Source organism: Microtus oregoni, unplaced genomic scaffold (assembly GCF_018167655.1).
Source record: "Microtus oregoni isolate MIOR12 unplaced genomic scaffold, Mior012 000016F_ref0000370, whole genome shotgun sequence".
Lineage (NCBI taxonomy): Eukaryota > Metazoa > Chordata > Mammalia > Rodentia > Cricetidae > Microtus > Microtus oregoni.
In genome coordinates, this window is record NW_024543075.1 from 12,055,116 (window position 1) to 12,063,254 (window position 8,139).

Here is an 8,139-nt window from a genome sequence, read left to right on the forward strand (position 1 = left end):
ATGGCCACGCGACAAGGTAAGCAGAGGTTGAAGTGATTGGCCTAGAAGCCAAAGAACCCCAAGGATGGCAAATGCCAAAACCTAGGAACAGGTAAGGACACCTCCTCCCCAGAGCCTTGAAGAGAGCATGGCCCTGCCCATGACTTGATTCCCAACTCTCAACCTCTTAATCTGTGAGAGAAGATGCCTTTTTATTGTGCAAAGCCCTTAAGGTGGTATGTTTATGATAGCCCAAAGAGATGAAGGCACACGCCTTGCAAAGTGTGAGCACATAGGAATGTTCACACACTGTGTGCATACAAGTAAGACTGGTTTTCATTTTTATCCCCTTGTTCATAAGGGAAGGAACATAGAAGGAAGGTCTCCCAAACTACTAAGCACATATTATGTTCTATGCCACAATAAACACCAGCTCATGGAATATCCCTAGTGGTCAGCACCTATTAACAGAAAAGGATCTAGCAACACAGAGGCTAAGCTGGGCCTGATCACAGGTCCCATGAACCTCAGGGGTAGTATCCTTATTTAGCTTCTAAGTAACCCCCTATGTCTACAATGAATGTATTTACCTTCATTATGCCACCAACAAATGACTGCCTACCTAACTTGTAGGTAAAGTACCAGGGTAGAAAGTGAGGCACTCCTGTTGTGGAATATTACTTTAACTATGTAAAGGTGTGTTACATTTGTTTATGTTGTATTTGTTTAATTATGTAAAGGTGTGTTGCTGTTTTACCTTGCCTGCCTAAGGTACCTGACTGGTCTATCAAAAAACCGAATGGCCAATTGCTAGGCAGTAGAGGGTTAAGCGGGGCTGGTAGGCAGAGGAGAATAAGTAGGAGGAGTTTAGGCTCCAGAGAAGAAGAGAGAAAAGAGAATGAGGGAGAAAAAAAGGGAGATGCCTGGGACCAGCCAGCCAGCCTCCAAACAGACAGAAAGACAAACACAGAGTAGGACATATAGGATGAAAGAAAGGTAAAAGGCCCCAAGGCAAAATGTAGATGAAGAGAAACAGGTTAAATTAAGTTATAAGAGCTAGGAAGAAACAAGCATAAGAGAAGGCCGAGCATTCTTAACTAAATAATAAGTCTCTGTGTCATGATTTGGGAGCTGGTTGGTGGCCCAAAAGAAAGCCTGCTACAGGCTCCAGAGCATCTTTCATAGGATGCATACATCTTCTAAGACCTGCGGTAGACTCTGCCTCCCAACTACAGGTATCATGCTGAACATGACTGATAATGGAGTCAAGAGACTGCCACTGTCCAATGTGGTGACTTGTGCCTTTAATCCCAGCACCCAGCAGGCAGAGGCAGAGGCAAAGACAGGTGGATCTCTGTGAATTCAAGGTCAGTTTGGTCTATATCATGAGTTTTAGACCAGGACTACACAGTAAAACCTTATTTGTTTATTTATTTACTTTGGTGGGGGAGTTCTCTATGTAGTGCTGACTGTCCTTGAATTTGCTTTGCGTTAGAATTAAAAGTGTGGACACCACTAGGCTAAGACCATCTTTGAAAAAGAAAACAAAATCTGCTGCTGGGAGGAGCAGACAAATGGATGGATGTCTGAGCTAAGCAGGAGGCAGCATATCGGAGGAGATTTTTTTTTTATCTAGTGATAAACAGCATGCGTTCACATTTTAATAAATTTTTTCAACATTTATAAAATATGTGTAAATCTATTTTTTAAAAAATATGCTTCTCTTATGTCAAAAAATGTACATTTTTCCTCCAATTTGTGACAATATAACCCACTGTAAATATTATATATATTGACCCTTCTAACAATATTCTTAAGGGGTATTATTAGACCATGGGAAATCCACTTGTTAGCTTTCTCTCCTTCCCCTGAGGAGATTTCTAATCACCAGAAACGCTTCTTGGCTGACTCCCCAGCAGCTCACTGCAGAGTATGGGTACCATGAATGATCAAGGCAAGAAGTACTTCATCTGGCAGCTGTGGTTCAGCATCCTTCTATCAAGTGATTTATTTTGGCTGTTTGAACCATCCATTGCAAATCAGTCAATTGAGAGTCAGTAAAGTGATCAAATTAGGATCTAAAGATGCTATCTGGAGGGTGGTCTCTGATGTCAGTCACTCAGTGAATAAATCTTCACATAATCCCAATCCTCATGTAGCAACATCATGAACTCCTCAAGGGTCTAGTGCAATCATGGCGTTTTAGCATTTACAAATCGTTTGCAGTGCCATGGCAACAGAAACTGTACAACATTTCCCATGGCAACAGAGACTGTACAACATCTCCCATGGCAACAGAGACTGTACAACATCTCCCATGGCAACAGAGACTGTACGACATCTCCCATGGCAACAGAGACTGTACAACATCTCCCATGGCAACAGAGACTGTACAACATCTCCCATGGCAACAGAGACTGTACAACATCTCCCATGGCAACAGAGACCGTACAACATCTCCTACAGGAGATTCTAAAGCCTGAGTCAGGGGCCCAAAGGAAAAGAAGTTTCTGCAGCATTTGGATGGCACACTACTCATCTAAGAAACTAAAATCATGAAGTAAATTATGAAGACTTGGTAAGATATTGACATAGAATCTTCTCTCCTACAGTCTAGAAGAGGAAACAAAACAGAACATACCATGTGTCTGATCTTTATTTTGACCATCAGCAGATTGACTGATTGCAGGAAAGAAAATGGCGTCGTTTTGAGAGCTAGCAGGATGGGTAGAGATGCTAAGCCTGGACAACTGGATGGTCCCCCTGGACCCAAGGGAGCCACTTTCAAGATGTGTAGAGAAAAGAGACATGTGAGAGTGTAACGTTTGCCTAGTATTTGTGAAACTCTGTGTTAGCAGTGCATAAATCCAGTATCCATAATTCTAAACTTCAGGAGGTAGAGCAAAAGGATTAGAAGTTTAAGTCATTCTTGGCTACATAGTGAGTTTATGGCTGCGAGGAGACACCATGACCACAGCAACTCTTATAAAGAAAAGCATTTAATTGAGGTGGCAGCTTACATTTCAGAGGTTCCATTCATTATTATCATGGTGGGGAGCATGGCAGCATGCAGGGTGACACGGTGCTGGCTACATCTTGAGAAGGCGACAGCACATGGTGAGTTTGAGGCTAGCCTGGGATACATGAGAGCCTGTCCAAAAGGAAAGAGAGGGAGGGGCGGGAGAGGGACCAAGGGAGGGAGAGATGGGAGGAAGAATCGACAGGCATCTGGGGAAGCATTCTGACTCAGCTCTTACAAGGCTCCAGATGCAGAACAATGGAGTCCAATGACAATGTTGCCAAACACGAATGAGATGTCATCAACGGAAGGAATGGGTCCAGAAAGTTCAGAGGGGTTATGACAAGGCTCTGCATGCCTGGGCCAGCACCAGGCTTGGGGCCACCAAAGGGTAAAGTAAACACAGAGCTCTCTGCTGAGCCCCTGCGTCCTGGATGGCTTGAGACCTTTGTGCTATAGCCACTGCTGCCACCTTCATCATCTCCCCATCACTCGCTCGCCTTGAGTTTGTACTACTGTATCCTGCCAATCTGTGGCTTGTTGAGGCCATGGCTGCTGCTGTTGTCACTGATGCTCGTCTCAGGGTTTACAGAGTTTGCCAAGAACATGGTACCTTATAGGGTAGCAGGCAGAGCTGTCTGTCAGGCCAAAGAAGAGCAATGGCTCCTGTGATTTCATTTGCCCGGTATTCCTGCGATTGTAAGCGCTGTACCAGTCAAGACAGCACATTAACAACTCCTTTTTTGGGCACACGTGGGGTTTAGTTAATCATGCATGGCCAAGGCCTGTAACATCCTCACACCCCCATGTGCCCAAGGGAGTGGTCCTTTGCCTCCCTCCCCTGTGGACTCTGTCAGGTTTCAGGATTTCCAACTCTGGTTGTCCTTCTTGTCGGCCTAGTCCAGACAATAACATACTGGTCGTGTTTCTGGTTTTCTGCTAGCACATTCCTGGTATCTGGCCTTTCAAAATGGATCTAGGGCCCAGAAAAATATCCTACCCAACCCTGACTTTTCAAGACCACTACTGCCCACTCAGGGCTCACTGTCTGGAGCTCTGATCTTGTAGGGGAACAAAGAAAAAGACTGTTCATTTCTTGGGCTGGAGACATAGCTCAGTAGTAGAGCACTTGCCTCAAAGGTCTTGAGTTCACTCCTTCATATAACACACACACACACACAAAAAAAAAAGAAAAATATTATTTTTTTCTTTTGTTAAAAGAAGAAAAAAAACCCAGAGTCTTTCTCACTGAACGTGAGTCTGGCTGATCAGCAAACCCAGGGACCCTTCTGTCACTACCTCTCCGCTCTATCTATCTATCTATCTATCTATCTATCCATCCATCCATCCATCTATCTGCTAAATGAAGATAGATATGCAGGCCTATGTGTATATGTGTGTACCATAACAGGAGGATGCTTCTCTTCACTTTATTGCCTTGAGACAGGAAACTCAGTGAGCCAGAAGCTCACAATCTCGGCTAGGTCCAGAAGCTCGCCGTTTTGCCTAGGTTGGCTGGCCAGGGAGCCCCTGGGATCTACCTGTCTCCGGCCTTCAATACTGATTTTATAGGCATGCATAGCTGTGCCTAGCATTTTACATGAATGCCAAGGATTTGAACTTAGGTCCTCATGCTTACAAAGCAAACACTTGCCCATTGAACTATTTCCCTAGCCCTACTCAGCCAGCTTTTTACATGGGGTTCTGGGGATTTGAACTCAGGCCCTCATGCTTACAGAGCAAACACTGTCTACTAAACCTTACACCACTTCCACTATTCATTTCTTAATAAAAAGATTTAGAAAGACAATAATGAATAAAAAGAAAATAATTATCAATGTATGGCAAAACAAGAGAGATAAGATTTTAAGATATTTCCACAATACATTATTTTAATATATCATTATTAGACTGAGTTTTTCTTTTTCTTTTCTTTCTTTCTTTTTTTTTTTTTTTGGTTTTTCAAGACAGGGTTTCTCTGTGGTTTTGGAGCCTGTCCTGTCCTGGAACTAGCTCTTGTAGACCAGGCTGGTCTCGAACTCACAGAGATCCGCCTGCCTCTGCCTCCCAAGTGTTTTTCTTTTTTCTTGTTGTTAGTTTTTAGGTTTTGTTTTGTTTTTGCTTGGTTTTTTGTTTTGTTTTGTTTTTGAGATATTGTGTAATCTTATCTGCCTTGAAAACACTACTCCCTCTTCTTGCCTCTGGGACATTCTGATGAGTACCATGGTGTCACAGAAGTTCACGTAGAATTTGGAAGCAGGATTTCTGAGGTGGCTTTGATAGCAACACTCCTACTTCCTGTGACTTGAACATATTGCTTAATCTCTTTGAGCTCAGTTTCTTCATCTATAAAATTTAAATTAAGGTAATAATAACATCTGCCAGGCCTCTTGTACGTACGGGATTATATGCTTCTGCACATGGGCTAATGTGATCATGAATGTGATTAGTAAGCTCATTATATTTCAAAAGAGCATTGTATACATTTTTTTTTAACTCAGGCTTTTGGTTTCTCAGAAAGGCACGAGATAAGTATACATAGGAGAAAAGCTGAGACGGGCAATTACCCCCTCCCTGCTGACATTTCAGTGAGCATCTGTACCCCTGGAGCTCAAATGCTGAGATGGCAAGACTGTGACTTCCAAGCCCGTCTGGGCTGTATGGTGAGACTATCTCAAAGAAGGAGGTCAGCGGCGGAAGAGACGGCTCACTGGTCAAGTGTTGTCTGAGCCAGCAGGAAGACCTGAGTTTGGAACTCCATGCCAACATAAAACAGGCATAACAGCATGCATCTGTAACCACAGCACTGGGTCAGCGAAGACAGAAAGAGCCTACGGTCAGCACAATTGGAGAACTCCAAGTTCGGTGAAACAGCTCTCAACAAATAAGGTAGAGAGTGAAAAAAGATACCAGATATCCATCTCCGACCTTCACACACACACACACACACACACACACGCACAAACAGTATGGTGGCCTCCTACCTTCACACACACACGCACACACACACAGTATAGTGGCCTCCGACCTTCACACACACACACACACAGACGCACACACAGTATGGTGGCATATAGCTATAATCTTTATATTCGTCACATGGAAATAGGGGGATCAGAAGTTCAAGGTGTAGCCTTGATATGTGAAACTCATCTCAAAAACAAGCAAATAAACAGAAGAGAATATGGAACTGGAGAGATGGCTCATCAGTAAAGAGGACCCAGACTCAGTTCTCAGCATCCGCCTTGCAACTCACCGCCATCTGTAACTCCAGTTCCAGAGGACCTGACAGCCTCTTCTGGCCTCTGAGACCTCTGCTTACAGACAGACAAAAACCCCATACAAAAACTAAAATAGAGTAAATCTCGAAAGGGAGAAATAGGAAAGAATTGTCCCCTTTAATTCATAGGGCAATGCTGGACTATCTATTTACAAAAGGATGCTTCTGATAAAGGGGATGGACTCAAGAAACCCAATGCATCTGTGCTCTTCCTCACAGTAGCTTTTTTTTTTTTAACTAAATGTCCATCTTCTGAAGAACTCTTGTCAACAGGCCTTGACTTTGATTTAGAACTAACAGTAGAGTCTTAGCCATAAATCCTGCATTTTTCCTAACAAGAAACTGTCAGAAAAGTATTCTTCCTCTTTAGCTGATAGCTATGGGTGGGGTTTTTTTGTGTTGTTTTTTTTTTTTTTGTTTTTTTTGTTTTTTGTTTTTTGTTTTTTTTTAGCCTATTTTGACGGCAATGAAAGTACAAAAAAGACTGGTTTACAGTCCTAGGTCTTAATTTGCCAATCAGTCAAATCCAGTTGTAAGTGTTTATCCAGACAAAATGTAGAGACAAGTGTCATTGTTGTTCCTGTAGAATTTATCTTGGGATGATTCTCACCTAGACCTGCTGTCTTCCTTTCTTTTCATTCTTTACCTTGACAGAAGCATCCCAGTGTGTTCAGCACTGTAGAAAGAGGTGGCCTTTGCTGTGGAAGCCTTTGGAGTCCAGATAAACCCCACATTTTAGAGGTGAGCATGGAACCAGACAGGAAGGCCCTCAGAGAAGGACACTCTAAATTGAATTCTGAAGGAAAAATAAGAACTAAAGAACCTTCTGGAATGCCTTCTTTTCCTCCCTCTCTTCCTTCATTCTTTCTCTGGAGACAGTCTCTCGTGTAGCCCAGGCCCCCCCCCCCCCCGTCCACCTTGCTCTTGCTCTGTGTTTTCTTAGTTATCTTTCTGCTGCTGTGATCAATTGCCCTGACCAAACGCAACTAAAAACAGATATATTATTTTGACTTACAATTCCAGAGTCCGTGATGGTGGAGCAGAGGCAAGGCATCAAGTGGCAGGAATGGCAGCAGAAACAGGAAGCTGAGAGCTCACATACTGAGCCACAGGCACGAAGCAGAGAAAGTGAACTGGAAGCGGTGGCCGGATTTTGCTCTCAAAGTCCAGCCCTAGCAACATACTTAGGGACTAAGTATTCAAATGCCTGAAACTATGGGGAATATTTGTTATTCAAACTTCCACACCCAGCATGACCTTTGACCATCTATCTGATCCTCCTTCCTCCACTTCCCAGATGTTGGGATTACAGTTGGGCATATCTTCATGCCAAGCAACCTTTTTTCTTTTTTTCTATTCTTTCTTCTTTTCTTCCCCATTTCTTTTTTTTTTTTTTTTTCTTTTGCAACTGGGCTTGTGTCGTCCAGGCTGTTACTAAATTTGCTGTTAGTCAAGGCTGAACTCCTCTACCGCCTATGTGCTGGAATTACAGGCCACAGTGACTGATTCATTCAGTGCTGGCTATCCTACTTGGGGGTTTGTGTGCACTAAGCAAGCACTCCACCAACTGGGCCACACCCTCAGGCCTTGAGCGTTTTTAACCTTGCAGCAAGTATACCGCAGGTCTGGCTGCACCCAAGAGCCTTACACACACACACACGCACGCACCCACGCACGCACGCACCCACGCACGCACGCACGCACGCACGCACGTGCAGAGCTCCTCTGCCTGTTCTCCCCTCCCGGATGACACTTAACACATCCCCCACACTCCCAGTGGTTTTCAGGTGTTGAGCCATAGCTCTCATTTTAGGTCATAAAGAACATGCTTCAAGGTAAACCATAACTCCATGCCACACTG